Source organism: Trachurus trachurus (genome assembly GCF_905171665.1).
Source record: "Trachurus trachurus genome assembly, chromosome: 12".
Lineage (NCBI taxonomy): Eukaryota > Metazoa > Chordata > Actinopteri > Carangiformes > Carangidae > Trachurus > Trachurus trachurus.
This window is the reverse complement of record NC_139908.1, coordinates 28,262,435-28,282,650: the sequence shown is the minus strand read 5'-3', so window position 1 is coordinate 28,282,650 and position 20,216 is coordinate 28,262,435. Positions and strand designations below refer to the sequence as shown.

Sequence of the window (20,216 nt, the reverse complement as noted above, 5' to 3'; positions counted from 1 at the left end):
TTCTGGATCAAAGGGCTCATGTAAGATAAATAACAATTTGTTCTATTCACAAAACCACCATCGGGGGCGGGGGGGGCGCCACTAAACAACAATAACACAGACGCACCGTGCCGTGTCACAGCCTCTCGCCGCGGAACGTGAGGGTCTGTCGGCCACCGCGGCTCGGGAAGACCGGTCCCGCCGGTGGTCGCGGTCCTTCTGTGGTTCGGGTCGGTGATGCCGGTCTGCTTTGGCCCAGAGACCATCACATTTTACCGCGGGAGGACCTTGGGGAGGACACGGTGTTGCTCCAGATGAAGACCGGGCGGGACTGTCGGCTGAGAGCTTCCTGTTTCGGCTCAGAGCTGCTGGAGCCTCGCGGGTGAGAGCAGAGCAGCTGCGCTGCATCCACATGCAGAACTCCGTTTGCAAAAGCCGAGTTATGATAAAAACTTCCAGATCATGAGCTGTCATGAGACTTTGATCGTCATCTATTTCAGTTCTGCTCGTCGTAGAGTCCCCAAATTTACACATAATGTGTATTAACTCATTGAGTGCCGCGCTCCTTTCCAAAGTTTTAGTCAAGTGTACCGGCAATTTAGACCATTTTTGACTTTTTATGTAGAGCCATAGTGTATTCTATATTATTGCCACCAACACATACTGTGGCTCAATTGAAAGGTTTAACTTAATGCTTCAAGTGGCCACAAACCGTTTGTTTCTACGTGCCTCCGTTCCTGAGAAAAGTCAAGCTAAACATGGCTGGGTTTCACCAAAATCCCTCCTTTTTTTCTAGAAAAGGAGATAGAGCGTCTTTTATGAAAGGTGCGCTGTTTGTGTCTGTCGCTCTTCTCACACTCGCATTTCTGGATCAAAGGGCTCGTATAAGATGAATATATACAACAATTGTTGTTCTATTCACAAAACCACCATCGGGGGCGGGGGGGGCGCCACTAAACAACAATAACACAGACGCACCGTGCCGTGTCACAGCTTCTCGCCGCGGAACGTGAGGGTCAGTCGGCCACCGCGGCTCGGGAAGACCGGTCCCGCCGGTGGTCGCGGTCCTTCTGTGGTTCGGGTCGGTGATGCCGGTCTGCTTTGGCCCAGAGACCATCAGATTTTACCGCGGGGGGACTTTGGGGAGGACACGGTGTTGCTCGAGGTGAAGACCGGGCGGGACAGTCGGCTGAGAGCTTCCTGGTTCAGCTCCCAGCTGCTGCAGCAGCGCGGGTGAGAGCGGAGCAGCTGCGCTGCATCTGCATGCAGAACTCGTTTGCAGAAGCCGAGTTATGATAAAAACTTCCAGATCATGAGCTGTCATGTGACTTTGATCGTCATCTATTTCAGTTCTCCTCGTCGTAGAGTCCCCAAATTTACATATAATGTGTATTAAAGTGTCTATTTTCATAATTTAAAAAAAAAGCAAAAAACGTAAAATTACGTTTTTGGCACTCAACGCATGGGAACGAAAAACGAGAAATTACGTGGTTGGCACTCAATGAGTTAATTAACGATCGTTTTCTTCCCCGAGGTGACGGAGTAGTCTGGCCGGCCGAACATGTCAGGAGATGGGAATCGGGTTTCTCAAAATCGGGATAAGGGCTTATCCCGATTTCTGGAATCAGGAAATGGTGTTTACATGCGCAAACACCAAAACGGGGTACTTAAAAAACCCGATTAAAATCGGGGTACTGAAGTGCATGTAAACGCAGTCATTGATGACGGATCGCCATGTCAACCAATACAGTAGAAAGGATACATAGTAAATGTTGTTAGGAAGAGTTAGGCTTTGCTGTAAAATTTGCAGATTACAAATTAAATGCTGCTTATTATGCAGCTCAAAGTTAAAGGGATAGTTCAACATTTTTGAAAATTGGCCCATCGCCATGATCCCCCTAGTAATAGCAGTAGGTTCGTTACCTTTAATTGTTGGTCCAAGCTGCTTTTAGATCGGGGGAGAAGAATACCGAGCGGCGCAGCTACACTACGGAGGCTAATGGAATTTCTTGGTTTTGCTCATCAAACTCAGCAAATACACAACCAAAAAACTCAAAAACGCTGTGGTGGACAAGTTGTGACCTGCACATTTACCACGCTATGAGATAATAGCGGAAAGTTAAGAGAAGTGAAGCAAATACTCGGAACTACTTTCTTCAGTGAACCACTGGTCGGAGGGACACAGTGTGCACACCTCAGCCAGTGCCTGCAGTAAACAGGCGCTTTTGAAATCACTCCGCCGAGCAGCCGTCTAGAGTGTAAAGTCCGACTTTGCCTCTAAAACAACTCCATCTCGCAACTTTCCGCTATTATCTCATAGCGTGGTGAATGTGCAGGTCACAACTTGTCCACCACAGCGTTTTTGAGTTTTTTGGTTGTGTATTTGCTGAGTTTGATGAGCAAAACCAAGAAATTCCATTAGCCTCCGTAGTGTAGCTGCGCCGCTCGGTATTCTTCTCCCCCGATCTAAAAGCAGCTTGGACCAACAATTAGAGGTAACGAACCTACTGCTATTACTAGGGGGATCATGGCGATGGGCCAATTTTCAAAAATGTTGAACTATCCCTTTAAAGAATAGGTAATAATATCCATCCATCCATTGTCCGCCGCATTATCCGGAGTCGGGTCGCGGGGGCAGCAGTCGGAGCAGGGATCCCCAGACTTCCCTCTCCCCGGACACTTCCTCCAGCTCTTCCGGGGGGACCCCAAGGCGTTCCCAGGCCAGCCGAGTGACGTAGTCACTCCAGCGTGTCCTGGGTCTTCCTCGGGGCCTCCTCCCAGTGGGACATGCCTGGAACACCTCACGAGGGAGGCGTCCAGGGGGCATCCTATACAGGTGCCCGAGCTACCTCAGCTGGCTCCTCTCGATGTGGAGGAGCAGCGGCTCTACTCTGAGCTCCTCCCGGGTGACAGAGCTCCTCACCCTATCTCTAAGGGAGCGCCCCGCCACCCTGCGGAGGAAACTCATTTCGGCCGCTTGTATCCGGGATCCCGTTCTTTCGGTCATGACCCAGAGTTCATGACCATAGGTGAGGGTGGGAACGTAGATCGACCGGTAAATCGAGAGCTTTGGCTTTCGGCTCAGCTCCTTCTTCACCACGACGGACCGATACAACGACCGCATTACTGCGGCCGCCGCACCGATCCGCCTGTCAATCTCGCGCTCCATTCTCCCCTCACTCGTGAACAAGACCCCAAGATACTTAAACTCCTCCACCTGAGGCAGGAACTCTCCCCCGGTAGAGAACCATGGCCTCAGACTTAGAGGTACTGATTCTCATCCCAGCTGCTGCACACGCGGTTGCAAACCGCCCCAGTGCGTGCTGAAGGTCCTGGCTCGAGGGAGCCAACAAGACCACGTCCACGTCTCCCAGCGGTCGGAGATGACATCATCCAGGTCAGAGGTCAATTTACAGACCCCGGATGTTGATAACAGCTAACCCCGGACTCAGAGGGGAATAGCACTAGCCTATCATAACTAAATATTGGTGAAATGAACGAGTTTCGTGGCAGATAATGTGTTATTTAGAGGCTGCATTGCGCTGCCCCATGTTCTCACATTATATGGATATACACGGCTCTCGGCTGGAGCTAATTTCGTAGGAACGACTTGTAATGACACCAAAGTTATCTGGGTGAGTAAATGATCGTAATTTATGATAGCAATAAGGTCAAGATTGTAAAAAAACGGTAATTATCCTTTAAGTCTTCACAAATCTGCACAGCAGCAGCTGGGGCCACAGGCGTTTCTTTATACATTTCCTGGGCGCTCCTTTTTATGCACGCAAATTTGGTACAAACATTTGTTTGGACCCAGGGAGGAGCTGATTCGATTTTGGTGGTCAAAGGTAAACTTCACTGTGGCATTATATTTTCCTTCTGGTCATGCTTTCTGTTCCACTCTTTGCAGAACTGCGTCACATCTCGTTACATGAATGATGCTTTGGAGAGTAGCTGCAGCTAAAAGATGGAAAGTCCCTCAGAGACCAGTGAACTTCTGCTGTACAGACTCAACATTATCTCCATCTCTGTCCCTAACACATGGCCACAAGTCCCTGTAATCTTGGTATTTATGAGTAAGGATAAAAGTGACAACTGAGAGGATGTAGTGCCCAGCTGATTTACTGTCCAGAAGATCTGTCTTTATTATTGATCAGACCCACATCTCCTCTTCTCTGCTCGCCCTCTCAATCTGTCCATCTCTCTGTCCCTTAGTGGCACAGCAAGCTCTACTTCCAGGAATGTTTTTTATCTTTTATTTTTTAACAACCCCGGGAATAAATGATTAATTGGCTAGGATGATATGAGCCAATTCAGCCACTCGCCAGCATGCTGCTGGCAAACAAGCAACAAGAAACTAAAATGCTGCATATTTAAAGTCTAATAGGAGTATATCGAACTAAGTAAAAAAAGATAGTTTGCCAAATTACTATTAATTAAGTTCAACAAATCCAATTTCAGTCATGGTCTCAGTCGAGGACTGAAGTTTCTCAGATTAAATGACTAAAACATTCAATCTAAACAACAAATGAGGCAATTTGTTATTTTCAAACTTAATGCTGAGTGTTTCTCGGTTATTCATCCATCCTTACATTACATTACAATGTCACTTTTTTGTGAACAAGACAGAAGATGTAACTAATATACTATACACTACACACACATAGACAGTGCACACAACTCTTGGTCAATTGTCAGTCTTTGTCATCCTAAGTCTTTGAAGCCCTGGCTCTCCCTCACACTGGCTGAGCTGTTTATCCGGCTGTGAATGATGCAGACTGACGGGCTGAGCTGAGAGAGGCGTTGGAGTTCCAGTCCTTACTCTGGATGTGTCACAGCATCTCCAACACCACACCAAGGGTGACCTGGTGCTGTACATGGCTGAGACTCATTGTCATTCTTAAAGGGCAATTCCAGGCAAATTCACACTGGGGGCTGTATTTTCCTAACATTTTAGGTCTAAAAGAAGGAATCTGAAGATTGTCAGTTTAATTGCTCCTGTTTTACGGTAGTTGTGTCTGTCCCCGCATCGCCACGGCAGCGATGAATGGGAGCGGATGTAAGTTCCGCTGCTTAGGCTGTTTCCATCCCTCAAAGCATCAGATGGCGACTCAAACATGCACCGAGAAGTTTATTTACTTCAAGCAAGCCGACATGTTTGTAAAACTAGATCTAATTCCAAGACTCACGGAGTGTCACGCGAGACCCAAGTTGACGCTCGGTGTGTTCAGGTGCAGTCGGAGCTACCGCTTGTGTCATAAACACAGGAATATCAACTCTTGACTTGCTTCAAGTAAATAAACTTCTCGGTGCATGTTTGAGTCGCCATCTGACGCTGTCTGTGGCTTTGAGGGATGTAAACAGCCTAAGCAGCAGAACTTACATCCACTCCCATTCATTGCTGCCGTGGCGATGCGGGGACAGACGCAACTACCGCAAAACAGGAGCAATTAAACTGAAAATCTTCAGATTCCTTCTTTTAGACCTAAAATGTTAGGAACATACAGCCCCCAGTTGAATTCGCCTGGAATTGTCCTTTAACTGATCTGTTGTTTGACAGTGTCAAATATGTTTTAAAATCACCCCGAGAAGTTTTTTTTTCATTTGTCACGGAGTTGGGGAGTTCAGTGTCAGCGCAGCAGCAGGTCACATTACCATCTTTACTGTAAATGAATGAAAACAAATATAGAAAGATATTTGCCATCATCATTGTATCTTCCGCTGATGCATCGTGTTTCTGGTGTGTTCAAATATAGGAATAAACACACAGTAATTTAAAGTGAACCAAGCCCAAAAGGAAATAATATGAACCGGACTGTGGATTTGTGAATTGTTCCACTCCTTATGGTAACAAAACATTTTCTTCCTATGAAACGAGAATGTGGTATGTGAAAGTAATGCTTCCATCGAAACAACCTCTAAGTTCTTACACAAACGTTTTACAGGGAAGTTCATTACTACGATTAAGAGGAACAAACTGTATATTCAATTTTTTAAAATACCATGACAGTCACAATATGGTCAAGTGCAGACCTAGCCTGGGTATACCCATGCTGCCTTGCACGCGATTTTATTCGCTCTGCAAGTCAGCCTGGAAACCATGGACCCAATTTTTCCCTGAACAAGGGAGCCAATCACAGAACGGGGGAGGGGGCAGCAAGACGATGACGACACACCGAAGCTACTTTGTTGGTAGCTTGTCGATCCAATGTGGCGACAGATGCTTTACCTTTAGACCATTAGAAAGTGTTTAAAGTAATTTAGACCGCAAGTTTATTTTGAAAAAAGAGAAACGTTAAGTGTTTTTTTCCTCATTGGATTTCTGTCGCTCAACATATGTCATCGGGTATGATTGACACGATTGGCTAAGCTACGTACAGACGCATTTGATAGACATTTGTAGCGCCCAATAAACAGCTCTGGGCTTTCATAAACCCTGCCTCAAATACAAAAAAAATGAAAGGGGGGTTCCCAGACCGAATCTCAATCTACATTGAGATGAGGTCTGGTGTCAGCCAGGCTAGTGCAGACCACTAACTGCAGAGCTCAATTTTTTGGTAGCAAAAATCCTATTATCATCATTGTTATATTGTCTCTGTAGAAATAGTAGAAAAATCTCCACTTAAAGGGATAGTTCACCCTAGAATGATATTTCGCTCATTATCTACTCACCCTCATGTTGACTAAGGGCTGGAAGAAGTTTCGGAGCCCACCGTCCCTTAGTCAACATGAGGGTGAGTAGATAATGAGCGAAATATCATTCTAGGGTGAACTATCCCTTTAAGTTGTGACACATTACAATCATGTAAAAATGCTAATTGTTCATCTCTAACTCTCCAAACCATTTCAACAGTGACAGAACTGCAAATAAATATTATGATGATCTGAATTAGAGCTCGGCTGATATTGGGTTTTCAAAGGCCTATCAGTGAAGTACCGCCACTAATAAATGATGTCTGCCACAAATAAATGGACATATGGACACTTGACCTCAACCACGCTCTGGTGGACAAGTTGTGACCTGCACATTCACCACGCTATGAGATAATAACACAACGTTACCAGACAGAGTTGTTTTAGAGGTAAATGCAGAGACTGCTTGATGAAAAACTGTCCCTGAAGGCAACGTGCATCAGCGGATTTCCCTCTAAAACAACTCTGTCTGGTAACGTTGTGTTATTATCTCATAGTGTGGTGAATGTGCAGGTCACAACTTGTCCACCAGAGCATTGTGGAGTTGTTGGATTGTGTATTTGATGAGTTTGATGAGGGAAACCAAGAAATCCCATGAGCCTCCGTAGCGTAGCTCTGAGCAGCTCACGGCTCTGCTCCACCGTTCTAAAAATAGCTTGCACCGACAATTAAAGTAACGAACCTACTGCTATGACTATAGCGATTATGGCCAATTTGCCAAAATGTTGAACTATCCCTTTGAGTAGCAAACGTTTACCCTGTTTTACCATTTACCACGCTCTGTGTGTAGATCTGGTGCAATAACATGATATAGCCTAGCTGATTGCACAACAGGGGGATGGCTAGGGTGGCTGTGGGTCAGGAGGCAGAGCGGGTTGTTCACTAACTGGAAGGTCGGTGGTTCGATTCCCGGCCCCCACATGTCAATGTGTCCTTGGGCAAGACACTGAACCCACACTTCACTTGGGTGAATGTGTGAGCTTTTAGTTAGGGCTGGTTCAGGTAGCTCTTAACCATTTTATAGCTATGCTGCTATAGGCTTAGACTGCTGGGGGACACATCTGGTTACATGGAGCCCTCTCCTCTCCTCCCCTCCTCTCCTCTCCTCTCCTCCCCTCCTTTCCTTTCCTTTCCTCTCCTCTCCTCCTTTCCTTTCCCCTCTTCTCTTCTCTTCTCTTCTCTTCTCTTCTCTTCTCCACACATGTTGAACTGTCATTATCATTTTCTGTTGCACTTTGTAGTTTGGCCTTGGGGTCTCGCACTCTCTCTGTGTTTCCACAGATCCACCGGAGCTCCATCTCTCTGCACCAGCCACCGCCTGCATCGCCCCTTACCCCCCCTTTCCCCTGCTGTTAGACCGGCCTCCCCTCCCTTCCCATGAACCAGTCTGCCATCCAGTCCTCCCATTAAGCTGGCCAGCTCTCCCTGCCTCCCTTGCCTACCAGAAGCTTCCTCCTTCAGCTGTTGTTAACATTTCCATGTTTCCCACATTCTCTGTTATAAACTGTTTTCTTGTCTGTAACAACATCTATTGCAGGTCTGTCCGTCCTGGGTGAGGGATCCCTCCTCTGTTGCTCACCCTGAGGTTTCTCCGATTTTTTCCCTGTTAAAAGGGTTTTCTATGGAGTTTTTCCTCAGTGGATGTGAGGGTCTAAGGACAGAGGATGTTGTTATGATGCCATGTAAAGCCCTGAGACAAACTGTTTGTAAAAACGGGCTATACAAATACAGTAAAATTGCCTTGCCTTGCTTATATAAGTGCAAGTCCATTTACCATTTACCATGATCCAAGTCTAACCTGTGTGCACAGTGATTCCTGCTGTAGGAGGACCAGGAGCAGACAGCATCAGACTCCAGAGCCATCTAGTTTCTTAACGGCTGAAATCTGTTGTCAAGTGTGATGAATCACATCTGCAGCTAATTATTGAGTTTATACTGACCACTGTGTATTCACTCCTGCTCTGATCTGTCATTTATCTCATTAGTGCTATGAAGACAAGCAGGTTCTCCACCTGGCTACTGAGCTTTAACTCAATCAGATCATTTCTGCCAAGACTTATTCCTATCTCTAAAGCTTAATTCTGTTCACAGACACACACACACACACACACACACACACACACACACACACACACACAGACAAACAAACAGGCAGGCCCCCGCTATCAGGTGGAAATCTTATCAATGCATTAGAGGGCTAATTCCTGCTGTTCCTGGTCAATACACCGCAGGTGGAGGTGCAGCAGCAGCAGCAGGAGGAGAGAGCGAGAGAGAGACAGTGACGGAGACAGAGAAGGACAGAGAGCGAGAAGAAAAGGGCACGGTGGTTAGCAGGAGCCATCCACAAGTTAAAAGGTCAGAGAGAATCATCACAGCAAAACACCTGACCTCAGCTCTCTGTATAACCTTAACATTCTGACATGACTCCACATTTCTGATGTATGGATTGCCACCAGCATCTCTCTACTGAGTCTCAGATGTCAACATATAGCTTTGTTTAATCACCCATCTATTCTCAGTTCATCCTTTAGACCTGTGTTAAAGGGATAGTTCACCCAAAAATGAAATTTCACTCATTATCTACTCCCCCTCATGTGGACTAAGGGCTGGGAGAAGTTTCAGAGTCCTCTGTGGCTTCTCTGAGTTACAGGGGGTCTCGGCGTAGCAGTGCATGTCCATATAACGGTTGCAAATGGATACCAACTGTCTCCGTAACAAAAAGACAATATAGACTTATTTAATTTTTTTCGGGACAATTTTACATTTTGGGGCTTCAATACAAGACGGACATTATACGAGCAGCATGGAGGTATTTGGATGTTTTTTGGTGTGTCTTTTTGTTACGAAGACAGTTGGTATCCATTTGCAACCGTCATATGGACATGCACTGCTACGCAGACCCCCCCTGTAACTCAGAGAAGCCACGGAGGACTCTGAAACTTCTCCCAGCCCTTAGTCCACATGAGGGTGAGTAGATACTAGTAATATCCCTTTAAAACGTGAGTAGGTTTAGACATGTTTTACAGCTAAACAGTTCCACATAGACCAAATGTAACCTCCTGGATTATCATATTTCATCTGTCAGCTCTTCACAGCAAACTCTCAGACACAGTCTGCTGCTATTTCACACCAAACTGCAACACTTTCAATGTGTTTGAAATGACACTGAAGCAGACACAATCATATTATGATGTTGTAATAGAAATAAGAAACCTGGTGGTATTGTCCACAGCAATGTGAGCAAATAAAAAGCACAGACAAGGAGCAGCCAGGAATCAGCAGCCAATCAGAGAGCTCCAGTCCTCAATCTGTCTGAAGTCTCTCCTCAGCAGCACCTGTTGAGAGCAACTCTTTGTTTGTCTAAACATCCCATAAATTACACTTGTCCTGCATTTCATCTGAAGCCTGACTCATGAAAGGATATCTTTGTGGTTCTATGAACCAAAAATTGTCTCTGTGGTTTTTCATGTCCTATCACAGGCTTCTCTTTGGAGCTCTATAGTAACAACAGGTGAGTGAGCCAATTAGAAGAACGGGGGCACTGAGCCTCTCTTCTGATTGGCTGACTGTTTTCTGAATGACACAGTACAAAATAGTGCAGATTTCAGGTAAACCTTCAAAAAGAGACCAAATCCCTCCAGGTTGGGTGTTGGGTCCAGGTGGGCTGTGTCACAGGGAGTCACTGTGGACTGAGGCTTTGATACTTTCACAGTATGCTTTATAATCACACTACACATGGACATCTATGCAATAGTAACGTAACACTCACTTCTCTGTCCCAGTCAGTCATTCATCTTAACCCTGACAGGACTTGAATGCTTGTTTTGTTGACTCGTTTATCTTTTTATGACATTTTTACAAATGAATAGCACTTCAGAGGATGCAGAGGCATTCAGTGTAGGCCTATTATAATAACAGCCGCAAATCAGTTATTTATTTCCATTATGAGTCCATCAGTGAGGAATCAGCTTGGACCTTGAGTGGAGACAATAAAACTGCAGCAGCTCGAGGGACAGAGCTACATTACCAACACAATAAAGCTACTTCCTCTAATTCCCTCTACTGCCACCATCTTTGTACTGATTTATGAGTCAACACATATCCAGGCTCCGCCGATGGACTGGAGACAGATCATTTCTGTCACAGTGGCAGGGAGACACTCATCTCTACCAACCTGGAATATTGTCCCAGACTCAGTCAAACACCTGACTGAACACTTCACAGACTTTGAAACAATCCATAACTTCTTGTTCCATGCAGCCATTTGGTCTTCACTGACACATGTCAGATTGCCTGGTGTGATTTGATTCCTTGGGATAGGCTATAGGTAACAGTCACAGTTGATTAGCAAAGCATATTGTTAAGAGGAGCTGTGGTTTAAATGACACTGGTCAGTTATGTTCATTTAAATAACCAGTTACCCTTACAAGATTAGCACAAATAACCAAACTGCCAGAAAAGGAAAGGCCATTTTATTTGTATTGGCCATTTTTACAAACAATAGTCTCAAAGGTCTTCACACAGCACCATAACAACATCCTCTATCCTTAGACCCTCACATTCACTGAGGAAAAACTCAAAGAAAACCCTTTGAACAGGGAAAATTTGAAGAAAAACAGCAAATCAAAATAGAAAATGAATGCACATTTACATCCTTTTCTGTAACTTTTGAGGTCAGATTTTCTCTCAGATGCCAGTCAAATCTCAAACAAACAAAACTGATAGTTTAAACTCTGTGGAAGCCTGATAGTTCTCTGTTCTTATGATGGGCAAATTGAAAATGTGCACAAACACAAGTGTATGAAAGCACAGTGAGAATAGTAGAGAACATAAAGACTGAAAATGATCTCTGCTGCTCACACTTAGAAAAATAGTGTGTGCAGCATGAAACAACCCAATGCAGTAAGAAGCTGCTGAGGGTCTTTAAACGCTCCATCTGAGCGTAGAGCGTGCCAGTACAACACCTGCTGCTGTTACAGACTGCAGCACCTGGCTGCAGGGTCACACAGGTCCAGACCGGTGACCAGTTCACCGTTAAGCAGTGGTGTAGTCTCATTTTTTGTAGTGGGTACAGTATACTGCTTTTTATAGGTGGGTAGACTGTACTCGTATCACATAGACCGGTGGTTCTCAAACTTTTTTATATCAAGGACCGCAAAATTGAAACAAATTAGACCACGGACCCCCATTGGACAACATTTTGAAGCAAACACCAGAAATACACAAACAATCAATGTACGTTTCAATTAGGCGCACGTTTTTGAAAGATTATAGAGACATTTCTGGAAGAAAAGTGGTACAATTTCTCCAAAAAGTTAAAACATTTCTAGAAAATAGTGGTAACATTTCTCAGAAAAAGTGATACAATTTCTCAAAAAAATAAATAAAAAAAAGTTTTAAAAATTTTAGAAGAAACTGGTAAAATTTCTCAAAAAATGATTATTAAAGCAGATATCAGCTTCACGGCCGTTTCGGCTAATGCTGCGTTCAAGGCAGGCTTTTGAAACCGTAAGTTATAGCTTCAAGTCACAACTACGACTTGGTAGCGTTCCAGGTAACCCGTAGCTCGTGTTTTTACCATCCTGTTGTCTGTGAAAGTTCCCTATAACGGCCACTCGTAACTTCCGACCCGTGAACTCGTACCAGATCGAACTGGTATGACTTCACAGGAAGGAAAAACACAAAGTACGAGTTTCTTTGAACGCACCATGAGTTAGCAGCCCCCGCCCTTGTCAGGCATCAATTGGTCCTCGTGCTACGTCACCACATTCACGCGCATCCCTTGGCTGCACACACAGCCCTTCATGCCGTTCTCTCTCCTCATTGGATAACACTTGTATCCCACAAGGAAAATTTTCTCCTCGGGTTACAGCAGAGCAGAGTGACGGAGAGACTCGTGTTTAGGCTGAAATACTTCATGTAAGTGATTGCTGACGGAAAATAGGACTATTTAGGACTTATATTAACAAAAACATTCCACTGATATCTGCTTTAATAATAATAAAAGAAGTGGTAAAAGTAAAAATAGTATATAGGCCTAGTAACGTTTTTTTTATTGAGAAGAAACTGGTAAAATTACTCAAGAATTCTAGAAAAAGTGGTAGCCTAAACAAAAAATTTACATAAATTATAGAAACATTTGGTAACATTTCTCAAAAACGGGGGGGGGGGGGCAAACAATAATACAAAATGGGAGAAAAAAAATTATTTTAAAAAATTAGTAAAACAGAAAAATTGAGAAGAAACTGGTAAAAAAAAAAAAAAAAAAATTCTCAGAAAAAGTGGTAAAATTTCAAGAAAAAGTTGGGGACCCCCTTGAACCCTGTCAACCCTCCCACTTTGAGAACGATTGACATTTACTTTAGTTAGATAGTTTTGTTGTACTGGGTATACTGAAGTATTTATTCATTTTCAGTGGGTAGAGTAGGCTATACATGAGTAGCCTACATCACTACACCACTGCCGTTAAGGTCAGGACACAACCCTAAACCCAGACACCGCACACTCCAGCGGGAAGTTTCCCTACAGTAGGCTAAGTGTAGTGTCATGCCACACACATGTGCTCGCACACCCACACACATTCAAACTAGAAACACTGCAGCTCAACTCCTGGTACCGCGTGCACACAGTCAGCTCCAGTCAGTCCATTTGCCTGAACAGGTGCAGCAGCTTTGCATGTGCAGCGGCAGAGAGGCTGAGGACTGCTGCTCCTCGGCCGCTGCACCGGGCTATGACTCATCCCTCCATCCCTCCATCCCTCCACCTTCTACTACTGATGCTGCTGCTGCTGGAAACCAAAACCAGCACGGAAACGCAGCGATCAACGACAAGCGGACAGCGATCAGCCTGAGGGACACTCCGGAGACACGTCAACTCACCTTTGTTTGACGTTGACAGAAACAAACTCAGATGCTGAGATAAGGGCTCAGCTGCTGCTGCTGCTGCTGCTGCTGCTGCCTGGCCACTTCGTCTCCTCCTCCTCCCCCGAGACGTCGCATCTCTCCCGCGGTCCTAACCGGGAGGAAGATCCGTGTAAAGAGCACCGACCCCGGCCGGAGCGAGGTGTGACGGCGGGCGGAGACAGCGGGGGCTCAGACACACAGACCCGGGCTTGTTTAGAACAGTCCACCGAGTCTGATGGATGTCGCTCCGCTCGGCTTCTTCCTCAAGGGGTGGAGGGTTGACGCTGCTGCTGCGTTCACTGACACCTCGGAAACTCGTTTTTTTCGGTCTTTTCTTTTCTTTTCTTTTCTTTTTTTCAAGCAATTGTACTAAATTAACAAATTCACAAGAATATCAATTGGTACAATTCTCTGAGTGGCAAACTGATTCTGCTAATCCGAAATCCAGACTTTTCTTTTTTGCCACCATTTTTATGTGCAAGATAAAAAATAAAAAAAAATACCGTAGGGCTAAATAAATAAAATCAGTCCTATAGCCTATGTCTTTGCATTATTTTTTTTGATCTACCTTGAACCATGAATCAATAATTTGAATTGGCAAATTTGAGTAGGCTAATTGTGGTGATAAAAATGAGTTGTAGCCTATTTGTTCCACAGTAGAGCACTCTGCTATTATAATGCGGTTGCTTTACAATGCGGGGTATACAAATAGGCTAAATAAACCACAGCCATAGGTTACATATTCTAGCTTTCATCTAGAGACAGTGGGTTATAGATAGTCTATATATACATTTATATTCACCGAAATTTGAAACTGTGAAGTTTGGAATTGTAACAATATTTGAAGGCACCACTGTATGCACGGCTTCTGTACATTTATCTAACCTGGAAATATGTGAATCCCTAAAGGTCCTAGTGCCGACAGTTTACTTCCTCGTTCACTTTGGCATACATGATCAACAGGTGGAGACAAATTACTGTTCTGAGATTTCGCACATGAAAGAAAAGAAAAGAAAACACAGTACAAGACAGAAAAAGAAAAGAAAAGTTGATGTTGATTGTAATAAACCTGTGTTTGAGTAAATCATACAACAGGTGTTATTTATATGTATTTATCTAATCATCTCATTAAAAAAATAGACATCATATTTTCTCATCAGTGACGTAATGAATGGTAAATGGACTTGCACTTATAAATGTGCTTGACCACTCAAAACGTTTTACACTGTTTTTGTCACATTCACCATTTCACACAGGTTTTGGCAGTTAATCATTCACACACATTCACACAAGGCAAGTGTGGGTTCAGTGTCTTGCCCAAGGACACTTCAACATGCAGACTGGGGGAGCCAGGAATCGAACCACCGACCTTCCAGTTAGTGAAGGACCAGCTGCCTATGAGCCACAGCCAATGAGATGCTGAATAGGCTACCAGTGTGCACAAGAATATGAAAAGCTCTCATGTTTCCTCACATTGTTAACCCCTGGGCTAACCTGGCCCTGGTGTAATAACCAAACGCCAATAACATCAATTAAAAGAATCAAATATGTGCAACATGATCTAAAGATAAATCTCCAAAGACCCTTTATTGAATAGGTTGCTAGGAAACAGCTTAATTTCCTGTCACACCTTGATGTTATAGCAAACACTGAAATAGGAGATAACCTTGACCAGTTTTAGTGGGGTGTGTATTGTAAAGCACATGTCTTCAGTCTATGATAGAAGAATGACCATGATCATGGTTATAATCGTTAGTTTCTTTCACATGCATTAAACCTTCATGTTGCATTTAATTGGTTTTGCTTTTAGCAGTAGGCTATACACTGAATTCCTGCATCAGCTCTGCTTCAGAAGAGGGGATGAATGAAATGTAGAATAAAACCAGTCCATGGCTCCTGTCTATTAAACTATTATTTTATTATTCTGTCTATTATTATCACAAATGGCTAATACTTTTCATTATCTTTCAAACTAATCGTATTGGCTACATAGTTGTCATAGATACCACACACACACCTCTGCAAACATGTGAGAAGCAAAAGCAAAGTATCAACTTGTGAACATCTGTGCTCACATCATTGTAGCAGTGATGGTGACTGAGTGTGGACTGTTACAGCTTGGTGCTTTATGTGTGCAGTGCAGTGCAGCGCCTATGGGAAACTGTGTGTGAACGAGTGTACTGTACATCACGCCGGTGTCAAGCTCGACTCAGGATGAAAGTTTTACCACCACAACCTGTTGCCATAGAGACATGAGAGTGGATTCAGCATGTGATGTTTCTCTGGTCTAATTAGTCAGGAAATGTAGAGACGGAGGCATCAGAACAAAAGAAGAACTGGTGAGAAACATCACACTTTTTGATCTATCATTTTGCAAACGATGAGGTAGAACTTTGTCACAATTGTAAATGAAGGACACATCCACAACGTGTTGTCATGGCCATAATAAAATATGACAGGTCAAGGTATTATAATGATATCTTCACCTCTGACATATCTGACAGACATTTGTAGCCTAGTAGCTTGTTGTTTGAGCCAAATGCCAAGATCAACATTTAACTGTAATGTTTACTGTTCACCATTGTAATTTTTGTGTAGCATTGCCAAGACTTGTTAAAGGGATAGTTCACCCAAAATTCAAATTTCACTCATTATCTACTCACCCTCATGTTGACTAAGAGCTGTGAGAATTTGCCCGTCTGTAATGTCCCTCTTGTATTGAAGCCCCGACATGAGAAATTGTTCCGCTGGTCGACACAGTAAGAGCAGTGAACCGAGACACTAGGAGCTTCCGCTACAAACAAGTTTAAAATATAGACTTTTTTTTTTTTTCGGAACAATTTCTCATGTCGGTGCTTCAATACAAGAGGGACATTACAGACGAGCAGTATGGAGGTATTTGGATGTTTTTTGGTGTGTCTTTTTGGATGAAGAAAGTTGGTATCCATTGACAACCATTATATGGACAAATACTGCTGCGCGGACCCCCCCGTAACTCAGAGAAGGCACGGAGGACTCTGAAAATTCTCACAGCTCTTAGTCGACATGAGGGTGAGTAGATAATGAGTGAAATTTGAATTTAGGGTGAACTATCCCTTTAAACACTGAACAGGTGGAATGACATTTTGCAAACATTTGCTCACATTCCAAAGAACTGGAGAAATGTAAGTGATGTTTATAGAACCTGGTGGAGTCATCACCATCATCACAGCAACCTGTCACTAGTCAGTGTTTACTGATTGATGGTCATAACCTAGATCCATGCTGCCAGGAGGGATGTAAAAACATTTACATTAGGAGTAATATAAACAGTTATGAATAACTTGTGAATGACATGGTGAAAAATTTGACAAAATTCTGAAAATCAAAGTGCCAAAATAGTAGCTAACCATCAATACTGGTTTGGCAATGTAAATAAAATCTAGAATGACAAATAAAAAATAAAAAAATAAATATATGGCACCCCATGCAACATTTTTGTTTTTAACGTTTGTTTGTTTCTTAGTGTTTTTTATACGAGCCTGTCAAAGACGAATTTCTGTCACTCGTGACAGACAATAAAGTTTATCTATCTATCTATCTATCTATCTATCTATCTATCTATCTATCTATCTATCTATCTATCTATCTATCTATCTATCTATCTATCTATCTATCTATCTATCTCACAAAATTTTTTATCTATCTCACAAAATCTTTTATATCAGCTGTAAATAAACATTAACATTTATAAGACGTTGTTGACATAATATCTGCTTTACTAACTCAGAACATATTAGGCTAATAGTAAATGGACTTGCACTTATATAGCGCTTTTCTAGTCTCTAGGGCCACTCAAAGCCCTTTACACTGTATCACATTCACCCTTTCACACATATTCATACAACACTGTTCGCAGACAGGCTTCGATGAAAGCCTCATGACAGGCTGCATATTGCAAAAACCACCTAGAGGTCTGTTACCACCTCAGGTCTGGGAGGGGATGGAGGGAAGTAAAATAAAACCCAGACACAGGCTAATAGGACTGACAATTAGTATCCAAATGAAGTTTATTCGGCGGAGGCAACAATGGCAAAGGTAACAACAGGTAAACCAAAAGACTGACACAGGGCCAAATAAAGAACTAGGGAACAGAAATGCTCGATCAGTAGCCCACACACAGTTAAACAGCTGTGGAGCCCGGGATCTAGCCTGATGCATCAGCCGCTTATTTCATTACATTTCATATAGCGTCTGAACACGAGCCGTAGAGATTCGTTTGCTTCCGGCAGGCGGTTGCTTCCGTTTGCTTCGACTAATCGCTGCTGCTTGGCGGTGACGTATGCTAAAAACGTCTTTGCCCTCCAAAAAATTCGTCAAACATGCTTCTTGTTCTGGCTTTAAGTCTTCAATATCCGGAATAGTTTCAAGCACAGAGCGTATAGCTTCGCCGACATCCATCTCGTCAACTGTTTACCGCAGCTTGGGAACTACACCGGTATTTAAGTTTGGGCGCTTCAGTTCAATGTCATCGCCCGTCATCGCCACATCTGCTCGCTGATTGGTCCTACCGTTTTGGCGGACGGAGCAAACCGAAACGCATTGCTAGTTTCCTGACTACATGGTTGAGGCAAATGAAATTCGCCGGAACCAGTAGGCGGCGCCAGCCTGGCTACCCGGGATCTGCCTCCAGTCGCCAATCAGGACCATGCGACCAAACATCCTGTTCTGCACTAAAACAACTCAATTTACCAAATGTGCGGGGTGGGAGAGCAGGCAGCAGCCGTAACAAGGTGCCTGTCTTTTATTGAGGAGAGGCTTCATCAAGCTTTTGTCGGCCCACTCTGCCTTGGTGGGAGCTGCAGCAATGGTTGTCTGGAACTTTCTCCCATTACATCTCCACACAGGATCTCTGGAGCTCAGCCAGATGGTCCAGTAATTTTAAGACAAAAACGGGGTCAACGTTGAACAAATTGCAACAGAAGCAAACTCAACTGATTTTGTATCCTCAACATGTCCTGAATGAGGGGAAAAAAGCCCAGAAGAATCCCATTAGGGGAAAGTTTAGAAAAAGACCCAAACATAGCCCATTCATACGCATATTAATTATTTTTCTCACGTGAATAGGGTAAAAATTTTTACCTTTAGATATCTCCATGAAAATTACTGAGTTGATTACTTACATTTAAACAAACAAAAAATGTATTACAAGTTTTTTTTAATTCTTTGTTAACATGAGCACATTTGCATAAATTTGCATAAATTCCACCGTTTTGACGGCACATGTATATACAGTATAAAGGTGCTGTGGTGGTACCAGCATGAAAATTGGAATAAGTTGACTCCATCGGTCAATCGACAAGAAACTACTTTAAATTTCAAGATGACTGCAATTTTTCAAGAATCCGTCGCTGCAGGAAGCACTCGTTTTACATGGTAGCCTAAGCGCCCTACTGTAGCTCATTAAAGCTACAGTTGGTAAGTTGACGAAAGTCAAAGTAAACTCCGTGACTTGGTCTGAAACCCTTTATGAACCTCTGGAGGCAACTCATTCCAATTTTCATGCTGGTACCACCACAGCACCTTTATATATACATGTGCCGTCAAAACGGTGGAATTTATGCAAATTTGCTCATGTTAAAGCAGAAGTAAGCGATCCGTTCGTTTTGGCTAATGCTGCGTTCCAGGTAGGCTTTTGAAACCGTAAATTACAGCTTCAAGTCACAACTTACGATTTTGTAGCGTTCCAGGCAACCCACTCGTGTTTTTCCGACCTGTTTTACCTGTGAAAGTCACTATAACGGCCACTCGTAACTTCTGACCCGTGAACTCGTACCAGATCGAACTGGTACGACTTCACAGGTCGGAAAAACACGAGTTACGGGCTGCCTTGAACGCACCATAACAGTCCTCGTCCCTACGTCACCACATTCACGCGCATCCCTTGGCTGCACACACAGCCCTGCATGCCGTTCTCTCTCCTCATTGGATAAAAAATGTAGGATACGAGAAAAGTTTTCTCTTCGGCTCAGAGCAGAGCAGAGTGACTGACAGACCCGTGTTTCAGACCAAACACTCTATGTAAGTGATTGCTGTCGGAAGATAGAACTATTTAAGACTTATATTAACACAAATATATCGCTTACTTCTGCTTTAACAAAGAATTTCAAAAAACTTGTAATACATTTTTTTTTTGTCTTAATGTAAGTAATCAACTCAGTAATTTTCATGGAGATATCTAAAGGTTAAAAATGTTACCCTATTCACGTGAGAAAAATAATTAATAGGCGTATGAATGAGCTATATTTGGGGAAACTTTCCCCTAATGGGATTCTTCGGGGCTTTTTTTCCCTCACTCAGGAGGATACTCAGTTGAGGATACAAAATCAGTTGAGTTTGCTTCTGTTGCAATTTGTTCAACCTTTTTTCATAAAATGACTGGACTAAGAGTGATCTCTGGGTTCTTGGTTACCTCTCTGACCAAGACTCCTCTCCCCAACTGTTCAGTTGTGCAGTGCAGCTCTGAGAAGAGTTCTGGTTGAGCCAAACTTCAGAATGATGGAGGCCTCTGTGCTCTTACAAACAAGTGCAGCAGAATTTTTTGTAGCCTTGTCCAGATCTGTGCCTTGCTACAGTTCTGTCTCTGAGCTCTTCAGGCAGTTC

At 43.5% G+C, this 20,216-nt stretch overlaps 1 protein-coding gene across 1 annotated transcript in view; it reads right to left on the bottom strand.

Annotated features, from left to right (window-relative positions):
* The window catches only part of rab27b (RAB27B, member RAS oncogene family), a 69,348-nt gene extending 55,690 nt beyond the window's left edge, over positions 1 to 13,658 (bottom strand). The window contains exon 1 of the mRNA XM_083983815.1: positions 13,551 to 13,658. The gene's annotated coding sequence lies outside the window, so the exon portion shown is untranslated. The remainder of the gene's footprint in view (positions 1 to 13,550) is intronic.
* Positions 13,659 to 20,216: the final 6,558 nt, after the last annotated feature.